We start from the raw sequence: 16577 nt of genomic DNA, 5'->3' as shown, positions 1-16577 counted from the left end.
CAATTATGAATAGTAAGAGAAGGTACAAACATAATTATCAAGAAAAATAAAGTGCCTCGTTGCCATGGAAGAGAAAAAATCAGGACAAGGATTGAACCACAATGAAATATGTGCAGCTTCTTAATTAAACATGTCAACCAATTTGCTGTTAAAACTTTTTAGGATATTCTGAAAGAGACATGAAACTCTCCCTTTATAGACTGATCAATAATGACACCAAACTCTTATTATTTATCAGAAAGACTTATACCATAGAACATTACAGCACAGTATAGACCCTTCGGCCTTCGATGTGCTGACCTATGCATTCCTACCAAAAATACCAAACCCTGCCTTCCTTGTAACCCTATATTTTTCTTTCATCCACATACAGGTCTAAGAGTTTCTTAAAAGCTCCTCCACCACCACCCCTGGCAAGGTATTCCAGGCACCCACAACTCTCTGTGTAAAGAACTCACCCCTGATGTCTCCCCTGAACCTTCCTCCCCTCACTTTCTACATATGTCCTCTGGTGTTTGCTATCCACACCTTGGGGAAAAAAGGCACTGGCTATCTACCTTATCTATGCCTCTCAGAATCTCATAGACCTCTATTAACTCTCCTCTCATCCTCCTTCGCTTCAAAGAGAAAAGTTCTAGTTATCCTAACTTTGCCTCATAAGACATTTTCCAACTAGGCAACGTCCTGGTAAATCGCCTCTGCACCTTCTCCATAGCTTCCACATCCTTCCTGTTATGAGGTGACCAGAACCGAACACATACTCCAAGTGTGGTCTCACCAGAGATCTGTAGAGTTCTACCATGACCTCTCATATCTGAAATTAATCCCCCAACTAATTAACCCCAAGGTCCCTCTGTTCTTTCACACTGTTAGTTATCTGACCTATTAACCTTGTACTCAGCTTTTAGGTTTGACCTTCCAAAAAGCAATCAAAATAAGAGAAGATAAAATTATTGGTCTGATGTATCCATGTATATTAAAATGTATCAGGGAAGAGACATTGAAGACAATGTAAACACACATTAGAAAAGAAAACTGTGCCACTGAAATAGCAGTAGGTCTGACTTATGGTCGTGAAAGAGACAGGACAAGTTTAGGAAACTGTAGACCAATAGTGGGAACCAGAAATCACTGCTTATTCAAAGTTTTAACAGGAAAGGCTCTATAAATTTAAGTGTGAGTGTAGGTTGGCAAATAATATCATAGAATATACAAAAAGCTTCTTCAATTATGTGGAGAAAGAAGTGAGAGTAGATATAGAACCATTAGGAAATGATGCTGTAAAAATAATAATGGGAGACAAGGTTCTGACTGAGGAACTAAATGAGTATTTTGCATCAGTTTTCACTGAGGAAGTTTGATGCACCATCAATTACCACAAAAGACTATGGATGTGAAACTGATAGGCTTTTATTGATTATAGACTAGAGCACTAATCAACCTCATTGACTGATCGTGGCAGGAAGAGTGCGGAGCACGCAAAGGGGTAATGGTTGGATTCTTTTATGGAGGCATGTTCAGCTGGCAGTAGCCAATCACAGTATAACATTGGTTCACCACATAGTTGTTAACAATGTGCCAGTTATTGAAGGGTATCAGGGAAGGGAAGTGGGTGCAGTTTTAAGGGAGAAAGTGCTCAGAACACTGAATGGTCTAAGGGTGGATAAGTGGTCATAGAGGCATTGGTAATGATCTTTTAGGAATCAATAAATTCTGACATGGTCCTGGTGGTCTGGAAAATCTCAGATGTTACCCCACTGTTCAAGAAGAGAGGGAGGCAGCAGAAAGGAAATTATTGACTGGTTAGCCTGATGAAAGTGGTTGGGAAGATGCTGGAGTTGATTTTCAAGCATGATGTTACGGAGTACTTGGAGGCACTTGACAAGATAGGCCAAAGCCAGCACGGTTTCCTTTAGGGAAAATCTTGATTGACAAGACTATTGGAATAAACCTGTCTGGATAAGGGAAATTCAGTGAACATTGTACATTAGAAGGCCTTTGACAAGGTACTTCACATAAGGCTACTTAACAAGATAAGAACTCATTGTATAACATGAAACATACCAGCTTGGGTAGAGCATTGGCTGATTGCCAGGAAGCAGAGAATTGGAGTCCAGGGATCATATTCTGATTGGCTGTCGGTTGCTAGTGGTACTCTACAATGTTCGGTGTTGGGGCCACTTCATTTCACATTAATGATTTGCATTATGGAATGAATGGCTTTGTGGCCAAGTTTGCAGATGATATGAAGGTACGTGGAGGAGTAGGTTATGTTGAGGAAACAGGAAGGCTGCAAAAGGACTTAAGACAGATTTGGAGAATGGGCAGAAAAGTAGCAAAATGAAATACAATGTCAGAACTGTATGGTCATGCACTTTGGTAAAAAAAATAATCATGTAGACCTTCTTTAAAATGGGGATAAAATTACAAAAGGGCCTGGGTGTCCTCATGCAGGATAGCCTGAAGGTATGTTGATTTGATGCTGAAGATAGCATATGTAATGCTGGCACTCATATCATGGAATAGAATTTAAGAGCAGGATGTGATGTTGAGACTATATAAAGCATTGGTGAGACCTTGCTTGAAGTATTGTGAGCAGTTTTGGGCTCCTCTTTTAAGAAAGGATTTGCTGACATTGGAGAGGGTTCAGAGAAGGAATGAAAGGGTTATCATATGAAGAGAGTTTGACTGCTCTTGTCCTGCACTCATTGGAAGTTAGGAGGGTGGGGGGGGGGGGGGTTCATTTAAACATTTCTAATGTTGAAAGACATGGACAGAGTAGATGTAGAAAGCTCTCCCATGGTGGGAGAGTTTAGGACAAGAGGGCACAACTTCAGGATTGAAGGGTGTCCACTTAGAAAAGAGATGCGGAGGAATTTCTTCAGCCAGAGGGTGGTGAATCTGTAGAATTTGTTGCCACAGGCAGTTGTGGAGACTAGTTCATTGGGTGTATTTAAGACAGAGATTGATAGGTTCTTGAGAAGCCTGGGCATCGGCTTGAGTGGGAAAATGGACCAATGCAAGATTAAATAGCATGGCAGATTCAATGGTCGAAGAGTCTATTTCTGCTGCTCAATCTTAAGTCCTTAAGTTGAAAATGTAATAATGAAAATTCAGCATAAATTCAAGAAGGAAGGTGTGACCAATTGCAGAGAATTACAGTAAATCCTCTGGTATCTGGCACCGGTGGGGATTGGTAGATGCCAGATAAGTGTATTTTCCGGTTGCTTGAAACTTACTCTTACAATGCCTAACTAATAAACCTGCATAAAGAATAAACTGTTTATAAGACAAAAAATCCTATACTGTACTTGCACTGAACAAACTTCACCTGCATGAATATATAAACCTTAAAGCATTTTACTTTATTTCTATTCACATTCTTTGAAATATATAACTGTCACTGCATTTGCAGATCCCTCCCCCTCCAGGGAGTTGCCCAAAAGACAAACAATAACATTATAGATAACTAACCCCCATCCCCATCCAAGTTTTCAACTAAAGCCTCTTACCAAGGAGGAGGGAGTCTTACAAAGCAGAGATATGTAGACAATTTAAGAGGGTCGCCCCAATGGCGAGCAGCATCAACCAGGTCTTCATCCTGGGCAACGCCATTGCTGTTTCACACAACTTTATTCAAATAGCTGCTATGGCCAAAGCATGGCCAAGTTTCCCATCTTCACCAAAGGTTTATGTGTTACTTCAGAGAACATTTACTTTTACAATTTTAAATGCATTTTTAACTTGTTACTTTATTCTTAATTATTTTAATTTTTTTTATTTTATTTTTCTTGTTTTATTACTGATTGCTTGAGGCTGTCAGTTGTTTGAATTTTAGATATCAGGGGTTTCCCTGCATTTGAAGAAATAACAGGAAAGGTACATAGAATAATGTGGTAGACATAATATTTTTGAATCCCCTATACATCAGAGTAGAATCATGCCCAAAGTTAGGACTTGTAACTCCTGGGGGGAAAATCCCAGAATAGATCACGTTAGCTGCAAAACAAGTTAACTGGGGATTAAAAGGTCAAAAAATAAAAAGTAGAATTCCACAAATATCAGGTTAGGGATCATTGGGTTTATATTTGCAAAAATGTTTTGGATTTGGGATTTAAAAGTTTGATTTGAACTTGGTGGAAGATACTAGATGTTTCAATGAGATGTCGAGGTGTAGTGGGGTGTTCTGTTCAACAGGTTCGAGAAGCAATGAATCTGTATACAGTTTAGTTGTAACAAAAGTCTTTATTTGCCCGCGAAGGTAATTCACCACAGAGAATAACACACACTCACGCAAGGTACATACAGGGCAGTCACATCGGACACAACTGAACAAGTAATAACGACAAACTGTGCTTAAAAAGTGTGGAGAAAAGATGCAACAACAATATCCACTACACCTCTAGCATATATGACACTAAGATTAACTGGAAAAACGAAACACAGTAAAATCATTAGTATGCACCGCAAAAGCCCTGTGCCCATTGTGGTGCACTGTTGGTCAGATGCAAACACACAAAACCAAAAGACTGTACAACAGGCTTTATTCAGCATAAAACTCCACAGAGCTAGCTATGAGCAGTGCTGCTGTGAGCTCTGAGAGCGACTTTGAAGGGCTGGCTCAGGCTTGTACCCCGGAGGATGATTGACACCAGTCAGGGTGGGGCTTTGTCCATTCAGGTCGGCTGATTGACAGCCGACCAGGTATTGTTTTGTTCCCATGCTCTTCTGTAGGTACAGAAGTTGCCCCCTGCAGTAGGCCAGAGGTGTACCACCACATTCACCCCCTTCTTTAAAATTCATCCGGGTGGAGGAGTTGCAGTAAAAGCTCCGACATATACACAAATTTTACAGATTAAGACAGTCCGGTGGCCATTGGAGTCTCTGTGACAGGACTGGCTCCTGGTCACTGGTCGGAGAGAGTGTGGGAGGGCTGGGGCAGAGGCCGGAGTGGCTGGTGTGGTGCAGCATAGAGGAGTGGCTGGGGGGGGGGGGGCTGGGGTTAAGTCGTGTGTATCGCATCAGATGGCCAGGGGGGAAGGTTCATCCCCCATGGTTGTAGCAAGTCCTTAGTGCCTGAAGAGGTCTTGAGTGCCCCATAGCTGTTCAGGGTCAGGTGTGTGTGTGTGTGAGGCCAGCAGGGTCCTGGGCTGGAGGATGTTGTGTTGTAGTGGGTGCTCCTCCCGGTGCCAGGTCCCTGGTTGAGACGGTGTCCTCCCTGCCGCTACCAAACCTAATGTAGGCATAGTTGTGGTTTGTGTGTAGGAGGAATACCTGTTCGACCAGGGGTTTGGCCTTGTGCACCCACACATATCTACGCAGGAGAACTAGTCCCAGGGATGCGAGCCAAACGGATCCCAGCAGAACTGGTACAGGCGCCCATATGCCTCGAAGGCAGTATAGGACTTGTCCCACGGGTGGATAGGGAGTTGATGAAAGGCCGACTTCAGGTCAGTTGTGGAGAAGACCCGGTAACGGGCTATCTTATTGACCATGTCGGCTATCCTTGGTAGGGGGTAGGCGTCCAGCTGGGTGTACCGGTTGATGGTCCATGACCATACCCTGCTTGCTTCCCCCTTTGACCATGAGGACTTGGACTCTCCAAGGACTGTTGCTGGGCTCTATGACACATTCCGTCAAAAGCCGCTGCACCTCTACCCTGATGAACTCTCTGTCTGCTGCGCAATAGCGCCTACTTCTGGCAGCTATTTGCTTGCAGTCTGGCGTGAGGTGTGAGAAGAGCATGTGAGGGGTGATGTGCAGCGTGGAGAGGCCACAGATTGGTTGGGGCTGGTTGGAAGCCACGCTGTGGAGCGTGAGTGGGGGTAGGGGCCCCCCGAAGGTGAGGGTGACGCTTTGCTGATGGGATTGGAAGTTTAAGCCCAGGAGGACTGGGGTGCAGAGTTTGGGCATGACCAGGAGCCTGAATCCAGTATATGTCCGTCCGTCCCATTCCCCCCCCCCTCCACACAGTCAGATCGGCCGAGCAGCGCCCAAGGGTATTGATAGTCCAGTCCTTGTCAGTGAAGGCGATAGAGAAGATGGTGGGGTGGATCTTTAGTTTTAGTGATTGGGCCATGCTCGGGTGAATGAAACTCTCAGTGCTGTCACTGTCGATTAGGCACTTTGTTACCTGTCCCTTGATTTTTATGTCCATCATGGAGTGCCCAAGGTCATGAGGGACATTCCTGGTCAGGCTGGTTGCTCCTAGGACCATCTCGGGGTCTGAGTCATCGTTTCCCGACAGTAGAGGCAAGATGTGGTCGTCGGAGTCTACTGCAGACATCGTGAGAGGTGAGTGTTGACTGCTGGTGCTCTCTGTAGTCGTGGGGTGCGGTGTGCAGTGGTTGGCAGTGTCCAGAGGAGTGGGATGCATCGGTAGGGTGGCCTGGTTAGCGCCCGTGTTGACTACGTCATCATTACTGGAAGCTTGGGGGGGCCTCGGTAATGGCGGTGTCGCATGGGAGGGTGAGGCATGGCCGGCCTTCTTGTCTGGCTTTGCTCGGTGCTTCGGGGGAAGTGACGTCACTCTGGCATGATGTGTGAGAAGAGCGCGGATGGGGTGATGCACAGCATGGAGAGGCCACAGATTGGCTAGGGCTGGTTGGAAGGCACACTGTGGAGCGTGAGTGGGGGTAGGGGCCACTCGCATCACGTCACAGCCGGCAGATGTGATGTCACTCCGTAGACCAGATGTGACATTATTGTAGTCTTCGGCAGGCGGTGCTGACGAGAGTGAGGACTGGGCCAGGCACTTGGCGTGCACGCAATGATCGTTGCTGGCGAGTCTGGAAGTTGGGCTGCCAGGGCTGGGGAGGCTGGAAGTGTCTGCGGTGCCAATGGCGCCACCCGACAATCACATGGTGGGGGCTGTAAGGGAGGGGGGAAGATCGTAGAGGGCCGCTGAGCTGCCGGCCGGCCTTGGGAGGCATACCTTTGCAAAGTGGCCTTTCTTGACGCACTGAGCAATACTGGGATTTGGTCGGGCAGTTTTGGTGCGATCAGTAATCGGACCCACACCAGGACTTACAGGGGCGCTGGGCACCCAGAGCAGCAAAGTTTTCTTCCCCAGCTTGATCCAGGGCCACAGCAGCTGATTATGCTGACCACGAGGAGGCCTGAGGGATCCTGGAATCGAAGGCTTCTGTGTGCAGGGCTGCTGCCTCCAGGGATCAGACTACCTCTGCTGTTTTGGCCAGTGAGTAGATATTTTCTTCCAGTGGCTTCTGCCTGGTGGCCCTTGCACATAGCCCTCGGATGTAGGCATCCCAGGTTCAACCAGACAAGGTTGGGCCAACTCACGTAGTAAGATGAGTCTCTTTCGATCGGAGTCCAGGATGTCATCGGCGTGAGCCTTGATGGTCGCTTTGACTGTGTGCCTCCAGATCTCGAAGTGTGTTTGTGCTTCTGGGTGGCGTGGGTCGATTTTGAGGCTCCCGGTGCTCAGGAGCTTTTCCATAGCAGGTTGTAAAATTGTGGTGCACTGTCGGTCTGAAGCAAACATACAAAACTAAAAGACTGTACAATATGCTTTATTTGACGTAAAACTCCACAGAGCCAGCTGTGACATTGTGCTGCTGTGAGCTCTGAGAGTGACTTCAAATGGCCGGCTCAGGCTTATATCCCGGAAGGTGATTGACACTTGACCGGATAGGGCTTGGCCCATTCAGATCGGCTAATTGACAGCTGGCCAGGTGTTGTCTTGTCCCCATGCTTTTCTGCAGGTACAGAGGTTGCCCCCTGCAGTAGGCCAGTGGTGTACCCATTACTGGCAAAACACCTTGGTATCAATTCTCCAGCTCTGGCTTGTGACCTGGAGTGGAGCTTGGGTTCATTCTTCAGGGAAAGAGACTGAGGTGCTCCAGGTGTTGGGCTTTATACCCCCTCTGCTGGTCAGAAGCACAGGCCTAGGTATGCCCAATATAGGGCAGGTGATTAACAGAGCTAGTGGCGATGTGTGTGGTTTTTTGGAAAGGCCAATTGCAAGGTGAGTGCTCAGTATGGGTGGTCTTGATCTTGATTGACAGATGTGGTGGATTCTGAACAGGTTCTGACGGAGAGGTCACATGACTCTCAAAACTACACAGGGGTGGGTGATAATTGTGGCTGGCCAATGCAAAGCAAGACTCCAGGAAAATATAGCAAGATATTAATAAACATATAGGCCATGTATGCCCTTTGGGAATGAAGTGCAATGTGTGGTGTGAGGGAAAAAAAGGCAGCTACTTCTATAGGCCTTGAAAATGTGTCCAAATGGAACAGAACATCAAAGGAAACGAGGTTAAAAATATGCAAATACACAAATCACTGAGAGGTCAAGAATGATATAAACAAAGGGATGTATGCACCTGGGATTAATTTACAACAGGATAAAACTGAATAGGAGAGATCTTATGCTAAATCTACACAGATCCATTTTGTGCAATAATAAGATAGCTCCATAAGATGAATGAACACAATTACAATGTTGAGAAATACTGAATACAAATTAAAAGATATTTTGATACAGCAATCTTTTCTGATTTTGGAAAGCCATCTTATTCATGCAGAAGATTTAGTTTTATTGTGAAAATTATCAGTTATTATTGTGTGGAGTGTATTCCTTTGTTTGTCCATTGCAGGCAAAAATATACAGCACCAATAATTTTATGCCATTGTAAGAACAAAACATTTCTTTCCAACATTTACCTATTCTGGAGCTAGACAATAGAGGTCATGGAGAGAGAGAGAGAGAGAGAGTGAGGATGTCAGGCTAGGTTATATACTTATGGAACTAAATCCCATGTCTTTGGATGAAGATGGTGAAGAGCAGGTAAAATAAATCAAGAGGCTAAGCAGAGTTTTTCAGTGGACTTTGGATGTGGCAATATGGAAATGAAAAGAAATACTTCATCAGTTATGATTATAATGAGCTGGCCAAATGAATCCAGCCATGAGATGAAATGGTGTAGTTGAAACAAAAATCTGATGCAAGTTTACGAAAGATGAGCAGGGATAATGGTGTAGATCTTCCATTGTCCTAAAAATCATTGGTTGCTTGGTCCTGGTCCATGATCTTGCTTCCAGTGTGGTCTTTGGTGTGGGGTCACCAGGTTCACCAGCTGTTAAAATTACAGATTGTTTATGCCTGTCTCACTCATTCACAAACATTCAGCAACATTTAGGACCATTAAAAGATATAAAGTTAAGAAGAGTTTTTTTTTAAAGTGCATTCATGATTAGAAAAATGAATTAAAACTTTGAAATTAGCTTAGATAAAGAATATAATAGTCCCCTTTGTCTGCAGGGAATCTGATCCAAGACCTCCCCCCAGCAGTTCCTGAAATTGCAGGTAGAACCGAAACCTATAGAGGGTATGTGCCACATAATGCCCACGATACGTTCTGTGAAATTGGGGACTGACTTCGGACTGTGGGAAGAAAGCGGGGCAATGGGATCAGTGTGGGGACTGATACGAGGCTGTGGGGAGAGCGCCAGGCAGTGGGATGTGTTGGAACTGCGACATGGCGATGGGGAGAGAGTCAGATCAGTTTCGGACCGCAGTTGATCTCTGGTGACTGAAACTGCGGAAAGCAAAACCATGGATGGGTGTGGGGGTGGGGAAGAGCCACTGAATATTAAAATGTCTTTTACCCTATTCATTGCTATGTCTACACTAGATTTAACTCAGTATAGGTGGTGGAGTATGATGAGATCACTGGTGAAGCTGTATTTGAATTTGATTTAGTTTCAGATTTCAGATTTATTGTCAGAATACATTCATGGGAAGGGCTTTGCCTGTGATGTACTGGGCTCTGTCCACTACTTTTTGGAGGGCTTTATACTCAGGGGTATTGGTGTCCCCATGCCAGACCGTGATGCAGCACACTTTCCACCACACATCTGTAGAAATTTGTCAGGGTTTCTGATGTCATAACCAAACATCCACAAACTTCTGAGAAAGTAGAGATACTGACATGCTTTCTTCACAATACCATTAGTGTGATGGATCCATGAAAATTCCTCCAAGATAGTGACTCTCAAGAACTTATATTTGCTCATCCTCTCCACCTCTAATTCCCCAATGATCACTGGATTGTCTACCTCTGTCTTTCCCTTCCTGAAGTCAACAATCAGCTCCTTAGTTTTGGTAACATTGAGTGCAAGTTCTTGTTGGTGCACCATTCAGCCAAGTTTTCAGTCTCCATCCTGTATGCTGACTTATCCCCTTCCTTTATACAACCCAAAACACTGATATTGTCTGCAAATTTGTAGATGGTGTTATTGCCACAATGAGCCACACGGTTGTAGATGTAAAGTGACTAAATCAAGGGGCTAAGCATGAAGCCTTGTGGTGTTGCGGTACTGATGGAGATAGTGGAGATGTTCTTACCAATCCTGGAGAAACTTAGCTGGTCAAAAAGTGTTCTTTATATAGCAAAGGTAAAAATATAACCAACTGACCACCTTCATCAAGGTATGGAAAAATGTCGGCAGCCATCTGAACAAAAGAATGGGAGGAGATATCTTCATCCACAGTGTCTACAGATTTTTGTGTTTTTCTTCTTACTAATCCTCATTGATTGTGGACTGGAGGTGAGTAAATCCATGATCCAATTAGAAAGATGAGTGTTGAGTCCTAGGTCTTGGAGTTTACTTATCAGTTTTGAGGGTATGATGTTAAATGCCAAACAGTAGTCAATAAAGAACATCCTGATGAACTCAGCCTTACTGTCCAGGTGTTCCAGGCCTTTGTGCAGAGCCAGTGAAATGGCATCAACCATAGATACGATAGGCAAACTAGAACATATCTGTGTTGCTGCTCAGACAGGAGCTGATATCCTTCTACACCAGCCTTTCAAAACACTTCATCAATGTTGATGCAAATGCTACTGGTCAATAGTCATTAAGGCAATTAAGGCCAATATAAAGCAGTGGAAGCTGAGATTATCGTGGATAATTATGGGTAGCTCCCAGCAATAGTGCTGGCATGAAGATGGAAGATCTGGGCCAAGCACTCAGGTCACAGAATTTGACTATCCATTTAATCTGGCTGCTTCACTGGGCTGGCAAGGATGAATGAGCTGAGAGAGTTGAGAAGATCTAACAAACTGGATGTGGATATTGATACTGGTCATGGCTTAAACCTTCAGTTTACTTACGGCTTGATAAAATCCAAAGTTGACATATTTCATCGATTACATAATTTAGTATGTATTCTAATAATATAACATAACATAACATAACAATTACAGCACGGAAACAGGCCATTAGGCCCTTCTAGTCCGCACCGAACCAAACACCCCTTTCTAGTCCCACCTCCCTGCCCAATGCCCATAACCCTCCATCTTCTTCTCATCCATAGACCTGTCCAACCTTTTCTTAAATAATACAATTGACTCCGCCGCCACTATTTCTCCCAGAAGATCATTCCACATGGCTACCACTCTCTGAGTAAAGAAGTTCCCCCTCATGTTACCTCTAAACCTCTGCCCCTTAATTCTTAACTCATGTCCTCTTGTTTTAAACTTTCCTCCTCTTAACGGAAATAGTCTATCCACATCCATTCTGTCTGTCCCTTTCATAATCTTAAATACTTCTATCAAATCCCCTCTCAACCTTCTACGCTCCAAAGAATAAAGACCCAATCTGTCCAATCTCTCCCCATACTCCAGATGCTTAAACCCAGGCAACATTCTGGTAAACCTTCTCTGCACTCTCTCCACTCTGTTTATATCCTTCCTATAATTTTACGAGGATATTCTTATACAAGCTTATCAATAAGAAAGGGAAGTAATGTTGGCTTGCTTTCTCTATGGAAAACAATGTTTGTTAAACTTTGCAAGTAATAATGGCCAGGACAGATATGGGCCATTATTAGGACGGACCTCATTCATCTTGAAATTTCATCAAAGTTTTTGGTGTGCTTGAGTTGAAACTGAATTTTTTTCTTGATCAGAATAGTAAACAAGTGGTCTTCCTGTGACACTATCTGTCTTAGTATACAGTATAACTGGAAGCATACTGCATGGCACAAAGTGTTTTTTTGAATGTCAGGCCCCTCAATCTTGGACATTCTAGGTCAACATTAATTTCTCAACAGAAGTTATGATTATTTAATATCAAGGACATTTTATTCTTCTGTAAAATCTTTTTTTTAGAACTCCAGGTTTCAGATTAATGTGGCTTTGCAAATATCACTATTGTGAATTCAAATTAAACATGCTTGATTTCAAGACTGAAAACTAAGTTACTACTTTATATTTTCAGAATGTTAAATCAGTGATAATTACTAATAAATATGATCACCTTATAGGACATACAATTGGTCATGGCAACAGGTAAATTCAGTCGTAACAGGATCTTGCTATTACGAGGCTAACCTATAATGACAAACAGAGCCCTTGAGATTAAGACTAATGACCTATCTGGTTTTCAGAGATGAAATGTGCACTCACTTTTCACAGCATGCTTCATTTGAGAAACCAGCAACTCACTTCCGCTCTTCACACTGTCACAGGAGAGAAAAAAACTGGCTGAAAACCCAGAGCGCACTCCAGGCTGATTTCTCCATTACACAATAGAGGCTCTGTTTAACTTCTGTAGTCTGGCAAACTGTCAGGGCTTGGCTCAGTTTCTAAGCCCCCTGCCTTCCAGCCTTTTGACTTGATGCCAGAAACAATTAATCAGATACACTTTACAGCTGAACAATAATCAAACAAAACTGTTGAGATATAGATCGTCCAGATTGAAAATTTTCACAAGTAGAAAACAAAGTCATTAGTAGATGCCTGTATGATTAATGATCTTTGATAATATAACCCAGACATATTATCCTTTAAAAGTGACCCTCTCACTGCATAGCTAGTACACTTACAGTGAACTTATTAAGGGTATCCAATACTTCTAACGATAATTTTTCACAACCAAACCATTGAAACTATTTGCCACAGTACTGTAGTATTTCAATAAGCATTTTATTCTATTAATGTAATGACTTATTGATTGATAGTAACTGATAGCAAAAGTGGCACAAGGACATTTGTGTTTTTTGAGAACAGAGTAGCATTTTGCAGTTAAATTTTTAACTTCTCTCTATTTGCAAATATTCAGTTTTAAAATGTTCTAAAGGTGTTGCAGTAGCTATAATGTTAGAAAACTTTACTCTTAGAAACAATAACTAAATCCCAACCTGACCATTCTTGAAATTCCTCCAAAGATTCAGTTTAATTTTTATCAGGGCAAGGGAAGTAAGATTGGCAACAGACCTTCTAGCAGAAAGAAATCATGTCTGTAGGCCAAATAAAATAAATGTGTGCTGAGAGCTGCATCCACAGTCTCTTGATGACCTGATGCGTATTATAGCCCATCAAATGTGATCAAAATGTAATCAATGGCTATTGCACTTCTGTTATTGATGCATCAATATGCAATATTAAAGTGTGATTACACTTTAATGTAGGAAATCAGTACATCATATTAGCAACAAAAAGTGCAATAGCCATTTGGCTGAATTTTCTGTAATCTTAATGGAGGGAAATGATCTCAATTTGGGGAAGGACTAAGACAAGTGTCATACAAAGAAAATAGCAGAAAACTGATCCAAGTATGCATTGGCAAATACGAGCTTGCCAGGACAAATCTGCCAGTTCTCATTTGAATCTTTTGCACTATTTCCTGTTCAAATTCAACTGGAATGACTGCTTGGATGATCAACAGCAACATGCAATGGAGCACGGGTGGGAACATTCTCAGACAGTAAGATATACGTGGAATCCTTCCTTGTACTCCTCTCACCTTGCCATGTCAACTAAATCTGATACTTTTTCCTCCAAACCACTTAAACAACTCCATTCATGACATTCCAACTTTCTCTCCAGTTTTGTACAGAACTCATACTGGCAATACATTCTCCCAATATGGTTCATGTTTCCATTCTTTGATTTGGAAAGTTCACCCTAAACCAATCAATCAGACTTTTCTATTGTTTCACAACCTTTGTTCGTCATTACCAGGTATTTTATGCAATCCACTTTGCACCTTTGTTCACTGCAATACAAGCCAATATAACAACCATTCCCACTCACAGAACTCACATTTATTGCTTCCTTTTAGCTCTTTCCATCATTGTTACCCAGTGAACTCTCACAAACACTTCCAGCCACTAATCCCCTCTGCAATTGTGACTCACTGGAAAGTCTCCTCCATCATCACACCAGGAATCCATCTTATTGACCTTTCCCTGTCATTGATGTCCACTGGACTCTCGTGAGATTTGAATCCACTGAACGTGCACCATTGACATCCAACAAAATCTCCCAATCAGCGACTGACTGAATGAATTCAGCCATTTACTCAGTGACAACCCCCCCCCCCCACCGAATGCTACCAATGAATTCTCTGTCACTTACTGAGCTATCTCTATGATTACCACCCACTGAAAACTTTCAAACATCACCAGTCATTGAACACCATCTACTTTGCATCTATCAAACCCTTTCTCCCATTGCAGTATCCTCTCTCTGTCTTTGCTGCCTGTTTAACTTCCTCCAGAATCACAGTCACTGAGCAATTCAGGTCATTGCCATCCATTGAATAAGCTTTTATTGGACCCAGAATTCTCTCCCCCATAACCACTCACTGAACTCCCTCCATCATTGCACTCTTTTAACACTCCTTATCATTGCATCACCAAATGTTCCCCATCATTGCACCCATTGACCCACGTCGAGTGTGCCTAATACAATTACTTTATAATTATGTCTATGAAGTACTGTCTATTGTTGGAGTTGCTGGAGTCTCTCATCATCGCTTCACACTCAACTCCATTGACGATTGCCACCCACTTAACATCGATGACCATTGCCTCCTCTTCTCACTCTCTACCACTGAATCCTTCAAATTCTGTCCATTGTTACCAGCTACTCATTGCACCCACTGAAAACATCTAGCATTTTTATTCACTCAACACCCTCTATCACTGCATTAGCTGACGCTTATCTGTCATTGCCACTCAATGAACACGTACAAACCTTGTCAACAACTGAACTCTCTCTACAATGGTCTCGGTGAATGCCTTCAATCATCACAGTTACTCTCTATGACTGCACCTACAATTCTGCCTCTGCAGGTAACCTACAAACTCTCTCTGTCATTACATCCTCTGAATCCTCCCTTACCATTGCACATTCTAAAACCTATCTTTCATTGTAGTCAATAAAATCTCTTTATCATTGCATGCATGGAGCACTGTCATTTATTGGGGTTCCTGAATTTTCACCACTACCATCACAGGACTCTGATTTTATATTTATTGTCAGTGTTCATAAATGGCATCACATATAACCCTGAGATTCTTATTACTGCAGGTAAGGCAGAATTACCACTTATTGGTACTGTAAAGAAAACTGTACACAGCATATACATGTAAAGAAATAAAGAACTGTAAACAGGTAATGAATGTAAACAAACTACCTGTGCAATACAGAAAGAATAAAATAGTGATAAAGTGTACATGGGTCCTTAAATGAGTCCCTAACTGAGTTTGTTGTTGAGGAGTCTGATTGCAGAGGGGTAGCAGCTTTCCTGAACCTGGTGGAGTGAATATTGTGGCATCTATCCTGATGGCAGCAGTGACAACGGAGCATGTCCTGGGTGATGTGGATCCTTGATGGTTGCTGCAGCTCTTTGACAGCAGTGTCCTATGTAGATTTTCTCAATGGTCAGGAGGGTTTTGCTTATGATATACTAGGATTTGTTCTCTACCTTTTGCAGGGCTTTCTGCTCAGAAATATTGGTATCCCATACCAGACTGTGGTGCAGCCGGCCAGCACTTTGCATACACTTGAAGTTTGTTAAGGTTTTCAATGTCATACCAAGCCTCCACAAACTCCTGAGAAAGTAGAGGAACTGACGTGCTTTCTTCATGATGCCATTTATGTGTTGGGTCCCGGAAAGGTCCTCCGAAATAGCGACTTCAAGATATTATTATTTGCTCACCATCTCCACCTCTGACCCCCCCCCCCCCCCCCATGATCACTGGATTGTACACGTCTGATTTTTTTTCCCTCCTGAAGATCACAATTGGCTTCTTAGTTTTGGTGACATTGAGTTAATTGTTACTACACCATTTAGCCAAGTTTTCAATCTCCCTCCTGTATGCTGGGTCATCGCCTCCTTTTATACAACCCACCACTGTGGAATGAGTAAAAACACAATGCTGTAGAAACTCAGCTGGTCAAATAGTGTCCTTTATGTAGCAAAGATAGATACATAACCAATGTTTTGAGCTTGAGCCCCTCGCTCTTGGTTATTTCATAGTACTAAATAACTGACAGTACCATAACCACCTTTGCTTGCCTCAGCAAAATGGTGAAACTGAGCAAATGTGGCAATTCCAAAGTCTATAGGTTTAAAAATAATCTGTTAACATTTCAAGACTCTCAGTCCAATTCATCCAATCTTGTGCAATGGAATGTGATATAGTTTTATACCATCCAAAATTTATTCTGCACAATTCTTGCAGAATTTTCTTGGCTAGTAATACTATTGGTGCCAATATTCTCAAAGGATAGTATACTGAGCTTATGATCAAAAGA

At 42.8% G+C, this 16577-nt stretch overlaps 1 long non-coding RNA gene across 3 annotated transcripts in view; it reads right to left on the bottom strand.

Annotated features, from left to right (window-relative positions):
• The window catches only part of LOC138757908 (uncharacterized), a 68892-nt gene that overhangs the window by 46999 nt on the left and 5316 nt on the right, over positions 1-16577 (bottom strand). For all 3 annotated transcript variants that reach the window (XR_011353975.1, XR_011353974.1, XR_011353976.1), the window contains exon 2: positions 12438-12490. This is a non-coding gene — a long non-coding RNA (uncharacterized lncRNA). The remainder of the gene's footprint in view (positions 1-12437; positions 12491-16577) is intronic.

This window comes from Narcine bancroftii, chromosome 3, assembly GCF_036971445.1.
Source record: "Narcine bancroftii isolate sNarBan1 chromosome 3, sNarBan1.hap1, whole genome shotgun sequence".
NCBI classification, from domain to species: Eukaryota; Metazoa; Chordata; class Chondrichthyes; order Torpediniformes; family Narcinidae; genus Narcine; species Narcine bancroftii.
Note: the sequence above shows the minus strand (reverse complement) of the source record. Positions and strands in the feature narration are given on the sequence as shown.